General features: G+C 42.2%; 1 protein-coding gene across 1 annotated transcript in view; it reads left to right on the forward strand.

Moving 5' to 3' along the window:
• Positions 1 to 279: 279 nt before the first annotated feature.
• ADCY7 (adenylate cyclase 7) overlaps positions 280 to 20,204 on the forward strand; it is a 115,207-nt gene continuing 95,282 nt past the window's right edge. The window contains exon 1 of the mRNA XM_065416347.1: positions 280 to 322. The gene's annotated coding sequence lies outside the window, so the exon portion shown is untranslated. The remainder of the gene's footprint in view (positions 323 to 20,204) is intronic.

Consider the following 20,204-nt stretch of genomic DNA (forward strand, 5'->3'; position numbering starts at 1 on the left):
GGCAGGTTCCCAGGGGTCCTGCGCCCCCCTCGCCCACCCAGGGACGCCTGCTGCTCTTCGCACGGCACCGGGCGCCCGCCTCCCCCGTACCCCGCTCCGGCCCGCCCCCGGGAGCAGCGAGCCCCCCGCCCAGCCCGGGGCCGCCCCCGGGAGCAACGAGCCCCCTCGCCCAGCCCGGCCCAGGGCCGCCCCGCGCCGCGCTCACCTGGCTGGAGGCGGCGCCGCTAGGGGGCAGGGAGCTCGCGGCGCCTTTCCGCCCCGGGGAGCCGCGGCTCACCCAGGAGACTCCCCGGTGCGAGACGGGAGGCGCGACCCGCCGCAGGTGAGTGGCCGGCGGGAAGGGGCTCCCGGGTCCCCAGCCGCGCTGCTGCCCGGCCCCGGGGCTCCGCGCGGGCCGGCAGGGCGGACGCGGGCTCGCCGGGCGGCAGCGCCCCGCCGCTTTCGTGGGCGCGGGCAGGAGAGCGAAGGGCAGGCTCCGGAGCAGCCCGCCACACTCGCTTCCTCTCTCAAGCGCCTGGCTCCGCTCAGCCCGGGGCAGCCGGCCCCTGCCCCGCTCCCCTGGCGCGTGAGCTCCCCCGGGGGACCCTGCCCTTTCACAGCGCCCCGCTGAGCCCCGCTGCTGGTCCCGCAAGCCGGCCCCTGCCCCGCTCCCCTGGCGCGTGAGCTCCCCCGGGGGACCCTGCCCTTTCACAGCGCCCCGCTGAGCCCCGCTGCTGGTCCCGCAAGCCGGCCCCTGCCCCGCTCCCCTGGCGCGTGAGCTCCCCCGGGGGACCCTGCCCTTTCACAGCGCCCTGCTGCTGGTCCCGCAAACCGGCCCCTGCTCCGCTCCCCTGGCGCGTGAGCTCCCCCGGGGGACCCTGCCCTTTCACAGCGCCCCGCTGAGCCCCGCTGCTGGTCCCGCAAGCCGGCCCCTGCCCCGCTCCCCTGGCGCGTGAGCTCCCCCGGGGGACCCTGCCCTTTCACAGCGCCCCGCTGAGCCCCGCTGCTGGTGCCGCAAACCGGCCCCTGCTCCGCTCCCCTGGCGCGCCTTGGGGCGTGAGCTGCTCCGGGGAGGGGACCGGACCGGACCCTGCCCTTTCACAACGCCCCGCTGCTGGTCCCGCAAGCCGGCTCCTGGCCACTGATCCCTAGGTTGGGCCAGCCCATGGAAAGGCGGTTGTCGGGCTGGAGCCGCTGAAAGGGAAGGCGAAAGGGTCTTTTTTTAACATTTGCCAGAGCTAACCGGTGCTCTGATCTGTTCAGTGTGGAGCTGTGTGTTTCCTCTGCTTTACCGGCCCTCCTACCCCTGTCATATTTTCTATTAAACTCATCCTGGGGAATAGAAGTTAATTTTGGGTCATAGGGCCAGTTGCTAGTTGGACTGAAAGTCAGCTTCTGTCTAAAGCAAGTTCAATTTGAGACAGCTGTGTGTGTATTTGTCTAGTGTCTTCCATTATCCTGTTCCCCAAATGTTAAAGACAAGTCTTCCAGTTCTAGGCCCTGGTTCTCCAAACGCACCCAGGCCTAATTTTACTATGCTGAGTAGTCCCTCAATGGGAGTAAAGTTAAGCAAGTGTGTAAGTGTTTGTAGCATCAAGGCCCTAGAAATAAGACTTTTAGCTGACCTATGTCAGAATCCCTTTAAATTTCATACAGTTTAAAGCTCTAAAAGTGGTAATGACCAACATGTAAAATATTTTAAAACAACTTATAGCTTTACAGTAACCCAGGCATACATGGAAGTTAGTGAGTCAAGATGTCTCACTGTATGACAAATAGCAGACAAACTGCACCCAAGGAAGCTGAATAGAGATGATGTAAGACTTGCCAGAACCTGTTTCTGAAGTTGATGCACTTGATGTTAGCAAATTATAGTAAAATCAATTGTGACAAAAATATGTGGCCAAGTATGATTGAGAACAGAAAAACTGAGTGATCCAGATCATACGTTCCAATATGCGTGCAAAACTCCCATTGACGTCAGTGGGAGTTTTATGTGTGTACTGGAGAGCAGAAGTTGTCCTGTGTGTTTAAGTATTAAGGGTAGAAATTCTCAATCCATAATCAGTGATTGATGGGCCTTTCTCTGTAGAAGAGGACAGCAGCAGACAAACAATATTATCAGCATCTGAGAGTGGAAGTTATGGTTTAGCTGGTAAATCTTACTTGGGTCAGGAAGTTCTAATAAAACACTGAAGATATAGAACCTTTTGGTCCTGATCAATGTGTGTTTGTTAACTGAATGGAGATATTGAAATCTATGGCAGGTAGTTCTACAAACTACTTTCTGCAAAGACTTACACATGTGCTTAACTTGATTGTATTGTGAGTAGTCCTATTGAAACTGCTTGCAGTGTGTGAAGCTAAACAGCTGTGTAAATCTTTGCAGGATCAGGGCCTTAGTTAATGATGACTCATTTAAGGTATAAATGACTTTCCATTAAAAGTAGTCTTCTTGAAAGGAGATACCACTAATTACATTTTACAAGCTATAGCAATCAAAAAGCCTACATGCTTCTGATAATAAAAATGCCTTGCTTTTGTAAATGTGAGGAGATCTGGTAAACTCAGGGGTTGATGATTGTTCCTTGTTTACACAGGCCAGATGATTGAAAACATAACTTACTGGCCTTGTCTTTTGCACCGCAAAACAACATAAAGTCAGGAAGTTGTCTTAACAGTACTGGAGTGTTTTGGATGCCTTTTTCTAATATTTCTTCATAATGTGGCCTGACACATCACTGAAAGGGGTATTAGGAAATCAGAGAGAAAACTTGCAAACATTTCTAAAGAGATTGGTCAATGATTGGTAGGCCAAAAGAATCATATATCTGTGATTCACTTCTAATTTCAGTGGGAAAGTTTTACACTATGGAGACTTATATGACAACTTTAGCTTAATAACAGGATAAAAACATTCCAAAAGGTTACCATGGCAATCAAACTCTATTATTGGTACTTTTTATTTGTTTGAAATAAATCAAGTACAACATTTTGTAATGTCACATCGTTAACACTGAAGACAGGGATCTCTCCAAAATCTATCGAGCCTAATGCTTATTTCATAAGTAAGTCTCTCTACAACTCTATGGTCTTTGGAAGTAATTTAGAATCTACTGAAGAAACCAGGACTTGGTCAACAGGAGTGCTGACCATTGGAAAATACACTTGAAAGCAGTTTTGAACTGTTTTAAAGTAAATACTAACTACAGTATTTGAATTTGGCTCAGTAAGGAAGAATCTGCTGTTTTGTAGTCAGATGTAAATACTAAAAACATTTAGACAGTGTTTTGTGATTATGATTCGTTACAGGAAAAAAGTGTCCTGTCTTGTAACAGGGATGCTGGAAGACGAGCAAGCATTTTGAAGATCATTGATTAGAAAGAGAAATAACCAAAGTCTTATTGTGTATACACACACAGACTAGCAGTCTTAATACCCTGTTCTGTATTTCAAAATACTGAAGTCAACTCTAAAGAGGGTATATGCACTTAAGGCCAGCACCAAAATACAAATTTAGAAGACCTACAGCTATTATAATAAAATATCTTTTGAAGATAGGTAGACACTGACAATATTGTAATATTCTTATTTATGTTTTAATAACGTAAGTACTGAGAAAGAGAAAAGAAACTTTCTAAAAGGCTTTAATTATGTCCGAAATCAAAGTGCCTTTTATTTAAGGCATCCTAGTTTAAGAGTATTGGCTTATGAACTTTTTATTTGCACTTTCCATCTCCTTTAATCAAAAGATTAGATTGGTATTATGTCTTCTGTTAAAACCCATGATGGATTACACTTTGTGTGTGTGGTGACACAAGTGCTTAGGTTTTGAAGTTATTTACTTTGCAATGGTTGCCATTAAAGTCAACAGGGGCCAACAATCACCATGTGTGATACTGCAATTTTCCATTGTACTCAGAATAGAAAATAATAGTGATGTCCAGAATGCGACTGTCTGGTTATAGTAAGTTAAAGTTGACTTTTAATGGTTACCACTGTATGTCATGTAGGATGCCAGAGGCTACTGATAACAGAAATCAGGATCCGTGGGCATTCTTGTAAAACAGCCATTGCATTTTTAAAATTGTTCCTAGTAGGGCCGTTGATTAATCACAGTTAACTCACGCGATTAACTCAAAAAAATTATTTGTGATTATTAGCAGTTTTAATCGCACTGTTAAACAATAGAATACCAATTGACATTTATTAAATATTTTGGATGTTTTTCTACATTTTCAAATATATTGATTTCAATTACAATACAAAATACAAAGTGCACAGTGCTCACTTTATATTATTCTTATTACAAATATTTCCACTGTAAAAATGATAAAAGAAATAGTATTTTTCAATTCATCTCATACAAGTACTGTAGTGCAATTTCTTTGTCGTGAAAGTGCAATTTACAAATGTAGGATTTTTTTGTTACATAACTGCACTCAAAAACAAAACAATGTAAAACTTTAGAGCCTACCAGTCCACTCAGTCCTACTTCCTGTGCAGCCAGTTGCTAAGACAAACAAGTTTGTTTACATTTGCAGGAGATAATGCTGCCTTCATCTTATTTACAATGTCACCTGAAAGTGAGAACAGACATTCACATGGCACTTTTGTAGCCAGCATTGCAAGGTATTTATGTGCCAGATATGCTAAACATTCGTATGCCCCTTCATGTTTCGGCACCATTCCAGAGGACATGCTTCCATGCTGATGACGCTCATTTAAAAAAAAAAAAGTTAATTAAATTTGTGCTTGAACTCCTTGGGGGAGAATTGTATGCCTCCTGCTCTGTTTTACCCCAATTCTGCCATATATTTCATGTTATAGCAGTCTCAGATGAGATTTAAGAACACTTTCACTGCAGATTTGACAAAACGCAAAAAAAGGTACCAATGTGAGATTTCTAAAGATAGCTACAGCACTCGACCCAAGGTTTAAGAATCTGAAGTGCCTTCCAAAATCTGAGAGGGATGAGGTGTCATAGAATCATAGAATATTAGGGTTGGAAGAGACCTCAGGAGGTCATTTATCCAATCCCCTGCTCAAAGCAGGACCAACACCAACTAAATCATCCCAGCCAGGGCTTTGTTAAGCTGGGCCTTAAAAACCTCTAAGGATGGAGATTCCACCACCTCTCTAGGTAACCCATTCCAGTACTTCACCACCCTCCTAGTGAAATAGTGTTTCCTAATATCCAACCTAGACCTCCCCCACTGAAACTTGAGACCATTGCTTCTTGTTCTGTCATCTGCCACCACTGAGAACAGCCTAGCTCCATCCTCTTTGGAACCCCCCTTCAGGTAGTTAAAGGCTGCTATCAATCTCTCCCTCACTCTTCTCTTCTTCAGACTAAATAACCCCAGTTCCCTCAGCCTCTCCTCATAAGTCATGTGCCCTAGCCCCCTAATAATTTTCATTGCCCTCCGCTGGACTCTCTCCCATTTGCCCACATCCCTTCTGTAGTGGGGGGGACCAAAACGATGCAATACTCCAGTTGTGGCCTCACCAGTGCCGAATAGAGGGGAATAATCACTTCCCTCAATCTGCTGGCAGTGCTGCTACTAATACAGACCAATATGCCGTTGGCCTTCTTGGCACACTGCTGACTCATATCCAGCTTCTCATCCACTGTAATCATCAGGTCCTTTTCTGCAGAATTGCTGCTTAGCCAGTCGGTCCCCAGCCTGTAGCGGTGCATGGGATTCTTCCTTCCTAAGTGCAGGACTCTGCACTTGTCCTTGTTGAACCTTGTCAGATTTCTTTTGGCCCAATCCTCCAATTTGTCTAGGTCACTCTGAATCCTATCCCTACTTTTCAGCGTATCTACCTCTCCCCCCAGTTTAGTGTCATCTGCGAACTTGCTGAGGTTGCAATTAATCCCATCATCCAGATCATTAATAAAGATGTTGAACAAAACCGGCCCCAGGACTGACCCCTGGGGCACTCCGCTTGATACCGGCTGCCAATTAGACATCGAGCCATTGATCACTACCTGTTAAGCCCGACAATCTAGCCAGCTTTCTGTCCACCTTACAGTCCATTCATCCAATCCATACTTTTTTAACTTGCTGGCAAGAATACTTTGGGAGACCGTATCACAAGCTTTCCTAAAGTCAAGATATATCACATCCACCGCTTTCCCCATATCCACAGAGCCAGTTATCTCATCATAGAAGGCAGTCAGGTTGGTCAGGCATGACTTCCCCTTGGTGAATCCATGTTGACTGTTTCTGATCAACTTCCTTTCCTCCAAGTGCTTCAAAATGGATTCCTTGAGCACCTGCTCCATGATTTTGCCAGGGACCGAAGTGAGGCTGACTGGGCTGTAGTTCCTTGGGTTCTCTTTCTTCCCTTTTTAAAATATGGGGACTGTATTTGCCTTTTTCCAATTGTCCTGGACCTCCCCCCGATCACCACGAATTTTCAGAGATAATGGCCAATGGCTCTGCAATCACATCAGCCAACTCCCTCAGCACCCTTGGATGCATTAGATCTGGACCCATGGACTGTGTTGCCCAACGCAGCAGTCTGGGAGCTGACCTAGTCTGTGAAGACTGAGGCAAAAAAAGCATTGAGTACTTCAGCTTTTTCCACATCATCTGTCACTATGTTGCCTCCTGCATTCAGTAAGGGGCCCATACTTTCCCTGTCCTCCTCCTTATTGCTAACATACCTGTAGAAACTCTTCTTGTTACCCTTTACATCCCTTGCTAGCTCCAATTGTGCTTTGGCCTTCCTGATTATACCCCTGTCTGCTCTAGTAATATTTTTATACTCCTCCCTAGTCATCTGTCCAAATTTCCACTTCTTGTAAACTTCCTTTTTGAGTTTAAGCTCACCGAAGATTTCACTGTTAAGCCAAGCTGGTCGCCTGCCATATTTGCTCTTCTTTCTGCACATCAGGATGGTTTGTTCCTGCGCCCTCAATAAGGCTTCTTTAAAATACAGCCAGCTCTCCTGGACTCCTTGCCCCCTCATATTAGCCTCCCAGGGGATCCTGCCCATCAGTTCCCTAAGGGAGTCTAAGTCTGCTTTTCTGAAGTCCAGGGTCCGTATGTTGCTACTCTCCCTGTCGAGCATCCTTTCAGAAGTCTTAAAAGAGCAACACTCCGATGTGGAAACTATGAAAACTAACCACCAAAAAAGAAAATCAACCTTTTGCTGGTGGCATCTGACTCAGATGATGAAAATGAACATGCGTCGGTATGCACTGCTTTGGATCGTCATCGAGCAGAACCGATCACCAGCATGTCCTCTGGATTGGCGGTTGAAGCATGATGGGACATATGAATCTTTTGCGCATCTGGCACATAAATATCTTCCAACGCCAGTTAAAACAGTGCCATGTGAACGCCTATTCTCACTTTCAGGTGACATTGTAAATAAGAGGCAGGCAGCATTGTCTACTGCAAATGTAAACAAACTTGTTTGTCTGAGCGATTGGCTGCACAGAAAGTAGGACTGAGTGGACTTGCAGACTCTAAAGTTTTACATTGTTTTATTTTTGAATGCAATTATTTTTACATAATTCTACATTTGTAAGTTCAACTTTCATGATAAAGAAGTTGCACTACAGTACTTGTATTAAGTGAATTGAAATACTGTTTCTTTTTTACAATGCAAATATTTGTAATAAAAAAATAGTGAGCATTATACACTTTGTATTCTGTGTTATAATTGAAATCAATATATTTGAAAATGTGGAAAACATTCAAAAATATTTAAATAAATGGTATTCTATTATTGTTTAATAGCATGATTAATCACATGATTAATTTGTTTAATCGCTTGAGAGCCCTAGTTTCTAGTGACGCTAACGACAATGGGATTAAAAGAAAACAAGAAAGATACTTCGGGACTGAATTATGGGCATATCGACACCCACATGGCTTGTGCTAAGTGAAAGAGCAGGTGATAATTTGGAGATAATTAGTTTAGATGCTAGCCTAAATAGAAAACAGACAGCAGTGTCTCCACTTAATACATATGTTTGTGTGACTGGGAGTTGTACGTTCATCAAAAAAGATACTATATCTTTGGGAATTACAGAAAATCCTGGGGCCTCCCACTCTGCCTGGCTACAGATTTATTTCTTGAGTTACATCTTTGATTGAGGAATAATATAATAGATAGGACTATTATGATCATCTGGTCTGAGCTATATAACACAGGCCATGGAATTTCACTCCGTTATTCCTTTGTCAGTTGCATACTCCTGGCTGCAACATTTCTTTTAGAAAGCCAGCCAGTCCCTTTTGTAGTTGGGAATGTGTTTTTGTTGTTGTTGTTGTTTGCTCGCTTTGGTGTTTTGGATTTATATAATATAACATATATGTATATAACATATGTATATCTATATAATGCATGTCAGACTTCACTAAGCACCTAGGGAACTTTTATGTTGAAAGTCTGTTGTGGAGCTTTTAGATGTAAATGCTTGTATTTTTACTCTGATTTTATTTTTAAAAAGATTGTTTTATTGATTATAGGTGCTCAGGTACCTGCCACTGGGCAGGGATATAAAATTATAAATAAACCAATACTGGAGAGACAGGTTTCTTTTCTTGTCATTTGCTTTTCAGAATAGCAAGGGCTGTCTGTGCTGCACAAGCATGTAGACTGATTAAAGAGTGACAGGGGTATAGAAGTAAGCCTCTGCGTTTGCAGATTAAATAAAAAAAAAAATTCCTGGGTTTTACAAAAAGTATTATTAGTTTTTCACTTCACTTTTGTATCATTCAAATATATGCAAAAACCTTGTTTTATTAGGAAATTACAGTACATTGCATGAGATAATGTAGGGCCCTACCAAATTCATGACCATGAAAAACGCGTCACGGACCGTGAAATCTGTTAACCCTCCCTCCCCCCGCCCCCAATCAAATCTGGTCTTTTGTGTGCTTTTACCCTATGCTATATAGATTTCACTGGGGAGACCAGTTTCTCAAATTGGGGGGTCCTGACCCAAAAGGGAGTTGCAGGGGGGGGGGTCACAAGGTTATTTTAGGGGGATTGCAGTATTGCCGCCCTTACTTCTGCACTGCCTTCAGAGCTGGGGGGCCAAAGAGCGGTGGCTGCTGATTGAAGGCCCAGCTCTGCAGGCAGCAGCACAGAAGTAAGGGTGGCAATACCATACCAGGCCACCCTTACTTCTGCGCTGCTGCTGGCGGCAGCTCTGCCTTCAGAGCTGGGATCCCGGCCAGCAGCTGCCACTCTCCAGCTGCCCAGCTCTGAAGGCAGCACCACCAGCAGCAGCTCAGAAGTAAGGGTAGCAGTATCGCAACCCCCCCTATAATAACCTTGCGACACACCCCCCCAACTCCTTTATGGGTCAGGACCCCTACAATTACAACACCGTGAAACTTCAGATTTAAAGAGCTAAAATTTACGATTTTTAAAATTCTAGGACTGTGAAATTGACCCAAATGGACTTTGCGTTTGGTAAGGCCCTAGATATATGTATTACGATAATACATTAGGCTGTGTGTGTATATGCAAAGCTGCCTGTTGAAGTAAGGCTATGTATTAGTCTAGAAGATACACATAATGAACAAACAGGCACGCACGCAAACTCTGAAGTGCGTGTGCATCTGAATGTACTGATGAATCTCACACCCACCATGTGCACATTTCAAGCTGTTAGCAGATAAAGATTTAAAGATTTGACACACTAAAATGGGAAGAAAATGAAAATCTATATCAGAATACGTTTCAGAACTCAAGGAAGTATTCAAAAGTTAAAAAAAAAAAAAAAAAAAACAGGAGAAAAGGATGAATTTGAGTGTATGCACTACAAATGGTGTGACCCAATTATTACATGTAAATATTTATAGGCTAATAGTTCTGTGTCTAAACTGTTTATTCAAATGAAAAGTTTTATTTGGGGATTAGAGAGATATCGTTTTCTTAAACTCAGAGGTGGCATTGTGTTTTGAGTTCTGTTTTAGTTCTGCTGCAAACCATATTGATTAACAGAATTCAGAGCATTAATCTATTGAATACTTCCCCTCCCCGTCTTTCCGTCCACCAAAATAAATCCTAATATTGATCCAGAAAAATTATTAAAAGTTTTTTGCACTGATTTTTACCTGTGTTTGTTGTGGTGGTAATAAACACTGATAAATCCCTGGGAAAAAATAAATAAAATTAAAACTGAAAATGAAGGGTCCTATACACCTCTACCCTGATAAAATGCTGTCCTCAGGAGCCAAAAAATCTTACCGTGTTATAGGTGAAACCGTGTTATATCGAACTTGTTTTGATCCGCCAGAGTGCGCAGCCCTGCCCTCTGGAGCGCTGCTTTACCGCGTTATATCCGAATTCGTGTTATATCGGGTCGCGTTATATCGGGGTAAAGGTGTATATGAGAAGCACTGCATACCAGCTATGGGTATTTTCTGGCTCTCCTTAACTAGTATTGAAAATGGTTTGGTTATTGTGGAGACGTAACACCTGATGCTTCATTCTGGGTTGACATGGAGCAAGGTTTTCCAAAGGTGGGTTATTTTTCTATCCACATGGGGATGTGGATCCAAGGGAGAGAACATGAGTAGAGATGCAATGGTTAGGATTTTCAGAGGTGCAATTCCTTGAGGCTTCTTCTGAAAATCCCAGTTTATGGTTCTGATTCAGCACACCTTTACTTCCACGCATAATGCTTAATACTGCTACTATTATTTAGAACAAGATTTTGATACCTGTACTATCACTCAGTTGCACCTTACTTCATGAATTGTTCCATGGACTTCAGTGTGGTACACTTTTTAACATGGGTTAAGATATTAGAATCTGCCCCTTAATGAGTAGTCCCATTTGAAGTCACATGAGGACTGGACTCTCATTGATCTAAACCAGCTTTACTATCCTCCTCTCCTTCCTGGAGAAGGTGCCCAGTCATTACTAAAGTTCTTCAGGAAAGTCTCTTTAAACTTCTGATCTACAGTATATTTCATTTAAAAAACTGAGTATTTCTTTTAGGGATTATAAGCGGTGGACAGTAAATATTAATAAAAGAAACAAAGGTTCTGTTTTTTAAAAGAGATAAAAGCTGCAAAGATTCAAGATGATTATTTGGTAGGTTGACAGGATATTACAGCTGATAAGCTTGTATTTTTGCCTGTTAGTCAAATCAGATCATAATATATTAAAATCAGGAAGTGCATTTTCATCCTCAGCTTAATACATTTTCAGAAACAGAGTAATTTGTAAGTAATACCTCCATGAAACCACAAAATCTAGTGTTCACTGATACATACATTTTACTGTTTGAAATAGGAAAAAAGAGGAAACATTTTGAGTATTTCAAAACTACTCAATAGGGTTCTTAATGGAAGATATGTAGCAACATACTTTTAAAAATGCACCGTTGTAGCTTTTCCTGTGCATACAAGTGATACTGAAGATATTAAATCTTTATCATACTTGAATTTACTGATCTTATTGCTTAGTAACCATATTGTAGGAGTCTTTTTTCTTCTTCTTCAGGAAAGCGTTAAAAATCTGTATTAAGTTTGGATATTTTTGTAGATTTTAGATCCAATACTGTGAAGACTTATGTACTGCTTCACTTTGCGCTCAGTGAATAGTCTCATTGACTTGATGTGTCCAAACTAAGCATGCATGCAAGTCTCTGTGTGATTGGGGACTTTATTAGGAATATATCTGTATTTTGAACTTCATCTTCAGATATATTGCTTATCTTCTTTCCAACTGTCAACTTGCGAAGAATGGAGCTTTAAGTAGCCAGGTGAACAATTTGATGTACGCTGACTTTGAAGTATGTGGGGAATTGACGTACAGACATTACAAGCACTCATCTATTGAATGTCAGAATCCTTTATGCAATGTTTTGCAGATCCAGGCAGCTGCCAGGGCAAGTTATGACTTATGCTGATGGACTGTATTCAGATGGAATTTAACTTCAAAGTTAAATTGTTTAAAAAAACTAATTTTCAGTCACAGTCCAGTGAAAGTTCTTGGTGAGTTTCACAATTTATTAGTATTATCCTAAGTATTCAATTTTTTTTTAAAGTGGCACAACTTCAACTTGTCTGTGCAGTGTACACTAAAACTGATATTTCAAAATATTGTGCATATTTTCTCTTACGTAACATTAAAGGTTGAGCTGTTGAACCGTACAATTTAGGTGAGTGGCTTTTTGATTGAAATTTTATTAGGGTTGACTTTAGTGTTATCAGTTGTTTTGTTGAATTTGAGGAGTAAATTTCCTTTATTGATATTTAAAATGTAAGTGGTTTAACATACCTGAGGTATAAATGAAAATATGAAACTGTAGTCCTGATTCTGCAGTGACCTGTGCATAGACAGAAACCTCTGCCTATGCAGAGCCCCATTGAAATCACTGGGGAGTATATTGGAGGATCAGGGCCTTTATCGGTAAATAAAGTACAAAAATAAACTCTCTTCTGATTGATAAAATGCTGTGAAAGTCTTTGTGATCTGGCTTGGTGCTTGCGGCAGTTCTTAGTTGATTTTCAGTCTCTTGGTGGTTTAGCTAAAAGAAAAGAGCTTCCCCCCATGCTTACTGGGTCATTGTGGTTAATTTCTTGATCAGTTTGGAAGTTCATTGTTAAAGTTCCATGTGGGAACTTGTACTTTTCTGTCATTGAAGACAGGGCCGGCACCAGGCAAACAAGCACATGCTTGGGGCGGCATCTGGTAAGGGGCGGCCAATCTTCGGGTGGCAGGGGGGCAGCGCGGCACGGCATTCCGTGGGGTGGGGGGGCGGGCTCCGGCGGCGCGGCGCTCGGTGGGGGGGCGGCGCGGGGTGCGGCGCTCGGGGGGGGGGGTTCCGGCGGCACGGCGCTCGGGGGGCGGCGCTTTTTTTTGCTGCTTGGGGCAGCAAAAAAGTTAGAGCCGGCCCTGATTGAAGAGTTCCAAAAGAGGTACTTCCCAAAACGTTTGGAGAGGGGCATGTTTCCTATGTTTTTGGAACATATGAAACGTAAATGGAAAATAATAGCAGTGTTACCATATGTATCACAGTAGAATTATAGAAAATAACCAACTGATACTGGTTAGATGCATGTGGCAAGTAGGCATTACTGTTATGATTAATATTTTTGTTTGTTTACACCTTTAAAAAAATGGACTCAAAACTACAAACCGTGCAGATAACTTAGGAACCTGTGGCTATGTACACATTACTGTGGCCTTTCTTCTAGCTCCTATCTTTTTGGGCAGGTCTACACATAAAAAGCTGCAGCTGCACCTCTGTAGTGCGTTAGTGAAGATTCTGCTATGCCAATGGGAGAGCTTGTGTCCGCACCAGGGGTTAGGTTGGTATAACTGCATCGCTCCGAGGCATGGATTTTTCACATGCCTGAATGACGTAGTTATACTGATATAAGTTTGTAGTGTAGACCTGGCCTTACTAAGCCCACTTGTTGCATTGCCTTAAATTGGACAGAAAGCTCTTCAGAATATAGACTCTCTTATTATGTGTAGGGCCTTACCAAATTCTCGGCCATGAAAAACAGGTCACAGACTGTGAAATCTGGTCTTCTGTGTGATTTTACCCTATACTATACAGATTTCACAGGAGCGACCAATGTTTCTCAAATTGGGGGTCCTGACCCAAAAGGGAGTTTCAGGGGGTCACAAGGTTAATTTAGGGGGGTCACAGTATTGCCACCTTTACTTCTGTGCTACCTTCAGATCTGGGTGGCTGGAGAGCAGCGGCTTTTGTCCAGGCACCGAACTCTGAAGGCAGCGCCCTGCCAGCAGCAGCGCAAAAGTAAGGGTGGTAATACCATACCATGCCACCCTTACTTCTGTGCTGCTGCCTTCAGAGCTGGGCAGCCGGAGAGTGGCGGCTACTGACTGAGGGACCAGCTCTGCAGGCAGCAGTGCAGAAGTAAGGATGGCATGGTATGGTATTCCCACCCTTACTTCTGCGCTGCTGCTGACTGCGGTTCTGCCTTCAGAGCTGGGCTTCTGGCCAGCAGCCACCATTCTCCAGCTGCCCAGCTCTGAAGGCTACATCGCCACCAGCAGCAGCGCAGAAGTAAGGGTAGCAGTACCGCAAGCCCCCCCTACAATAACCTTGCAAACCCCCCCCCACACACACACAGTTCCTCTATGGGTCAGGATCCCTAAAATTTAAAACACTGTGAATTTTCAGATTTAAATAGCTGAAATAATGAAATTTACGATTTTCAAAATCCGATGACCATGAAATTGTCCAAAATGGTCCATGAATTTGGTAGGGCTCTAAGTATATGGTTGTAAGAGCACTGATTGGGGCCTCTGGGCGATGTTATAGGCACATTGAATATATACTAATGTGCCTGATGAACACACAGATGTGTGATTGGTATAATTGTTCTAACACTTTTCATGTGTAGATGATTACCAAGGCAAGTATCATCTCCATTTCAGGCATAAAAAGTTAAGTAACTTGCCCACACTCATGCAGTGATGAATGGCAAAGTCAGGATTAGAACTTGGATCTCCCAACCCTCAGTTCGTGCCCTGTCCACAGGGATTGCTCTGTCTCATAGCTTGGTAATGGAGTTAAGATGTGTGTTTATGTTGCAGGGTATCCTTCAAACAGAAATCTCCTTTGTTTTCAATAGTTTTAATATAAACCAAACATTCTCTTCCATAATAGTTAGCCTATGACAATTGGATTGCAGTATCACTGGATTATGTTGGAATCCTAATAGTTTACTGTGCGTGGGTTTTTCAGTGCTTTCAAACAAACAAAAAGCAACCTGATTCAAGGTACTGTTTCCTTCAGGATCAATGGCAAAAACTCTTCCCTCCTCATGCTACCGTGCACTGGCTGCTGTCCCCCGAGTCAAGAGATGGCTGTTTCATTACTACTATGTGTATGTATGAGTAGCTGTAAGGCATTTCAGGATAAATGTAATTATTATTCTGTAACTAGAAATGAGGATCAAACACACTTTGTTGCATTTAGCCCACTTTCTTTTCTTACATGAATAAATGGCAGATTCTGGGTAAAAATAACAAAGGCCACCAAAATTATAATGAAACAGTTAAATAACAGATAGGAACTAGTTGTTCCTGTGAACCTGACTGAACATACTCCTGGCAATGAAGAATCAATATTGCACTGAAGTTTCCATACGCTGGAGGTTTATAGGGTATATTTGCTGGTCATAGTTAAGCAGCTTTCTACTAACCTACTACTACCTTCTACTAACGAGTTGCTGAAGCTGCATCTGAAGTTGACCTTGCTATGTATTCATTCTCACTAATCTATGTATGCCTTTTTGCTAAAAAGTAATACAGGGCCTTGTATCATTTTCTGTTACAAGAGCAATGTAGATAACTGCCAGTTAGCATGTGAATTGTACAAGCCAGAGTTTTCTAATTTGCAAGATTATAACACTTTCTGCTAGGGAATCAGATCATGGCTTTGTCAGTAATTGAATAGGACAACATTGAATCTTTTCCTATGCATCTAGATATATTGAACACGTCAAGGCACCAAGTCTTGTTACCCTGCTGTATAACCCAGCCAAACCCGTGTCGTTCTACTGCAGGAAGAGTGGGCAGGAACTGGCAGAGGGTGTGCCTGGAAATTAAGGGCATCTGGTGGTGGTGTGTAGGGACATCTGCCTTGATGGATCTATTCCGTCATGAATCCACTGGAGATTCATTCCTGTGGAGTGGGAGCATACCAACAGCAGGGGGCTGTTGCATGCCTAGGACTGAAGAATTGGCTTTAAAGTACCTCCACTTCTGCTCCTCAGCCAAAGTGGTGGGTGAAGGAAGGATTTTTTCATGCTACTGTGCAGAAGGCCAGTGGAAAGCCTGGTCCCTCTGGGATGTGGCTTGAAATATCTACCATACAGTGTACTTGTTACAAATTTACTGAAAAAATATCCCCTAAAATGGCTTGCCTAAGTTTCTTAAGACTTTACAGAAAAAGTCTCCTGGGACAAATGACAGGCCAAAAGAAGTGTGTGTGTTGGGGTCAGAAACAGGGCTTAAGTGTGTGAAAGAGTACAAAGGGTCAAACAGCATAGCAAACTGAATCAGCAGCCACATAAGAACAAGAACACTTTCATGCACACCAAAACGTCAGACTTTTTTCCACTCATTGGAAGTGTAAATAAACTGAAAGGCTGCTGACTAAACGAGGCACGTTGTTAGCGTTTCCTCAGCGACATTGTATTGTCAGGAAACCTGCCAGATGTCTCTTGGCAATACGTTGTGGCATCATTGGAATAGCAGAAAGTGCTAATGAGACAGACATGTATCAACAGCCTTTTGCAGGTGTGTGAGTCACCACAGAACAGTCAAGAATTTACCAAGAGTGAAGGAATCATCCAATGCACCATAAAACACTCTGTATTTCTCTGAGACCCTTAGTTAATAAAGTAATAAATTCCTGTTTATAATACTCCCTTTATAAAAGGCTGGTGTTCAGAGCCAAGGGCTTTGCATCTAATAGCAATAGAAGTAATGTAAAGAGGGTTTTGTAAAAGCGACTTTGATTAAGCTGGGAGGTCTTAAAGTACATGTCGTGTATCAGGAGTAGCCTTATCATAAATGCCTAAGATAGGCAGATAAACTTGGAAGGAGACTACATGTGACTGATGACTATATTGGTAGTGATTTTAATCTGTTTTTTTTTTTAAACCAGTTCAAGGGTTTATTGTAATGGTATTTTGCAACTCATGGTCTTCCTTTGCACTGTATTTGCTGGATGCTGGGAGTTTATCGTGTCCAAATTATTGTTAGTTTTGCTTTTATATGGAATTCATTTTAGTGATGCTGGAGGCTTATTTTCAAAGAACTTTGGAGAATGATCAGACCCCACCTAGTGATGACTCACTTTAACTCAGACATACAGTTTCCCATCCATATAACCTACATGATGAAGAAAAAAATAATTCCAATACAATGGCAAAGTAAACCACAAAAGACTGGATAGTGGATACAGGTATGCAGAAGTCGGAGGGCTGGATCCAAAGCTCACTGAAGACAAGGAGAGCCTTTCCATTGACTTCAGTTGGCTCTGGTGAGGCCTTATGGTCCTGATTCTTCAAGGTGTTGAATGCTTCATGCAAGGCGCCAAACATAGTTAACTCCTTCTGCAGTCAATTGGAGTGGAGGGCACTCAGCACCTTGTAGAGAGTGAGCCTAACAGCTCACAGGATCAGGCCCTAAAGGAGGACTTTCATGCTGAAGCAAACTTGAGTTGGAGGCAGTGAGAAGAGAAAAACATTTATACAGAGAGAATAGTTGGCGAGTTGTGTGTGTGTGTGTCTCTCTCTCCCACCATCCATTGCTGCAGTTGAAGTTAGATGGGGTTTAATAAGAAATGTGTCCTAACAGCAAAACACGGATCCAGCCTGAATTTCCTCAGGTTGAGGGAGAGTTTGGATCTGGGATTTGGTTTACAAGCTTGTTTCTAGCCTAATAAAATGCCTGCTTGGTTTTGCACTTTAGCCTTATTTTATAATGGCTTCAGTCTATTGCCATGAAAGTGAGTGAAATTTCACTGCTGGTCAGATAGGAGCAACGATCTCTTGGCAATAAAGCTTTGTTTATACCAACAGCTTTAATATTTAGCAAATATGCAAAGAGAAATGTTGAAAAACATGTGACAGGTGCATATATTTGTTTAATTTTGATAGATTTGAAAATTTTGTTCCAGTGTGAAAGCTCTTCTTTAAAACAGCTTTAAAAGAGGAAAATCACATGGATTGATTCAGGTACTTTTTACTTTAATCTATGTAAATGCTTAGCTCTACATCTTGGGATCAGCACTGGTACAGCTACCCCCACTGATGACTGAATTGAGGCTATTTCTGAGCACTGTCTCTTCCTCTCTGAAAGTGGAACCTAGATGTGAAGAAATTCAGTTTTTCCCCAGAAATCAGCAAGATCTAAAAGTAATTTCAGATGTTCACGAACTTGTTTAAGTTTGGCCTCTTGGGGCCCAAGTCTGCTCTTTTATACATCTGATGTCAGGCCATGTCTACACTACCACTTTTGTCCGTATAATTTATGTCTCTCAGGAGTGTGAAAAAAACACCCCCCTGAGTGACATAAGTTACACAGACAGAAGCGCCACTGTGAAATAGCTACTGCCGCTCATGGCAGTGGCTTTATTATGTCGACGGGAGAGCTCTCTCCTTCTGACATTGCTTGTGTAGCCCCTCTATCTTACAGCGGCGCATCGGTACAGCTGTGCTGCTGTAAGCTCGCTAGTTGTCGACATGGCCTCAGTCTCACTGAAGTCAACAGGAGTCGTGCATATGTATGAAAGGGCAGAACTGGTTCTCTTTGGAATAGCCTAGAAGCATAAATGTGGCTTTGTTGTGAGAAGTGACTATGTAAAATGACACCTTTTTTACTCAGGTTTTGTATGCAGAGCCACACCTGCATGTTTTAGTGACGAAAGTAAGGTTTTATGTCTGTTGGCACTGCAGAAATACTACTCTGAGCAAGTGAAAGTGAATTGGATTGTATTCTGGCTCAAGTATCATCAACAGAATTGTCAGCAAAATTCCAGTTCTTTTCACAGATAAAAGGATTTGTGTATTTAACTCTGCCTGTACAGCAGGAAACTAAATGTAAAACATATTTCAGTGTAGCCTTTTTAAAATGATCTGTACTTTTTTTACAAGTTCCTGATGAGCATCCTGTTTCAGATTTAGTCATTTTTATTTTTTATTTTTAGACTGCGCTCTGCTTAGCATTTTCACAGTAACAGCTGCAAAAAAAAAAAAAAAAAAAAAAAACCCCAAACCAACCCCTAAGGATAATACAAACAAAAACCCCCCCATCTTTGTCCCACTGCAGTGACAAACGTGTTGGTTCATATTGTGATGCAGGTTAATGAAATGCATTGTTTGGATGTAACATTCACTTTTTCAATGTTCTTTGCCTGCATGCATTTGAGATTTCTACATTTTGGAAAGTAATTAAATTTAGGAGTTACTCTGAGATTGTGATTTAAAATATATATATATATATATTTTTAACTTTACTTTGGTGCAAACACCACTTCAACTTCTAAGGGAAGTGGAAAACAATGCAATTATCTGAAAAATCAAAATGAGATTCAATGGAATATTTTTATTTATAGTCCCACAGACGTGCATAGTGCTGGACAGACAAAAGGTCCATTCCCCAGAGAGCTTACACACTGTTAAATTATTTATGTATTCAGAACTCACTCAGGTTTTTAGAACACCCCATGGCAGTATGGGTAGATACCTCCAACAGAACTGGCTGAGGGGATTAGCTGGATGATTCTGGTATGACGATGACCAGTGAGACAGTTTCCATGGTGGTATGTAAATTGACTTATACTGGAATTCACAGATAATGTACAGTAGAACCTCAGAGTTACGAACACCTCAGGAATGGAAATTGTTCGTAACTCTGAACAAAATATTATGGTTGTTCTTTCAAAAGTTTACAACTGAACATTGACTTTAATATAGATTTGAAACTTTATTATGTAGAAGTAAAATGCTGTTTTCCCTTTATTTTTTAGTAGTTTATATTTAACACAGTACTGTACTGTATTTGCCTTTTTGTGTGTGTGTGTGTTTCCCTGCTGCTGCTTGATTGTGTACTTCCGTTTCCAAATGAGGTATGTGGTTGACTGGTCAGTTCGTAACTCTGGTGATAGTAACTCTGAGGTTCTACTGTACTGAAAAGGATGGTTGGGGAAATCCTGTGTTTCCTCATGCTAGTGTTGCAAAGCTCTTGGTAGATTTAAAACACATTTGTGGATTGATTTACACTGGCCTTGTTTTCACTTGCGAGGAGCGTTTACAAACCATGTTCAGACAGAGTTCAAATGTGGTTGCAGCCAAACTGGTTTCTCAGACTAGCCCTAAATACTGTTTTTGAGTATGGGATTAACCTAGTTTGGTCTCCATCCACACAGGCTGGCCAAACCATTTTATAAACTGGTTATTAACTAATGTCTAACCCCAACCAAATGAGCTTAGAACAGCAGAACAATTAGACAATTAAGGAAATAGTAATATTGACACAATATTTGGATAGAAACTCATTCAGGCGTTAACCTATGTTCTCTTTCCAGTGACATTCTTAAAAAATAACTCTAACATCTGGATATCTTGGACCGGTTCCTTTGTGCATCTAACATATTGCTCTGGTACGTCCTTCTAGCTTGAGATCATGCCAGTCCCCCTGTATGTAAAACTAAATTTTTGGAACCAGATTACATTTTTGAAGTC

This window comes from Emys orbicularis, chromosome 14 (genome assembly GCF_028017835.1).
Source record: "Emys orbicularis isolate rEmyOrb1 chromosome 14, rEmyOrb1.hap1, whole genome shotgun sequence".
Lineage (NCBI taxonomy): Eukaryota > Metazoa > Chordata > Testudines > Emydidae > Emys > Emys orbicularis.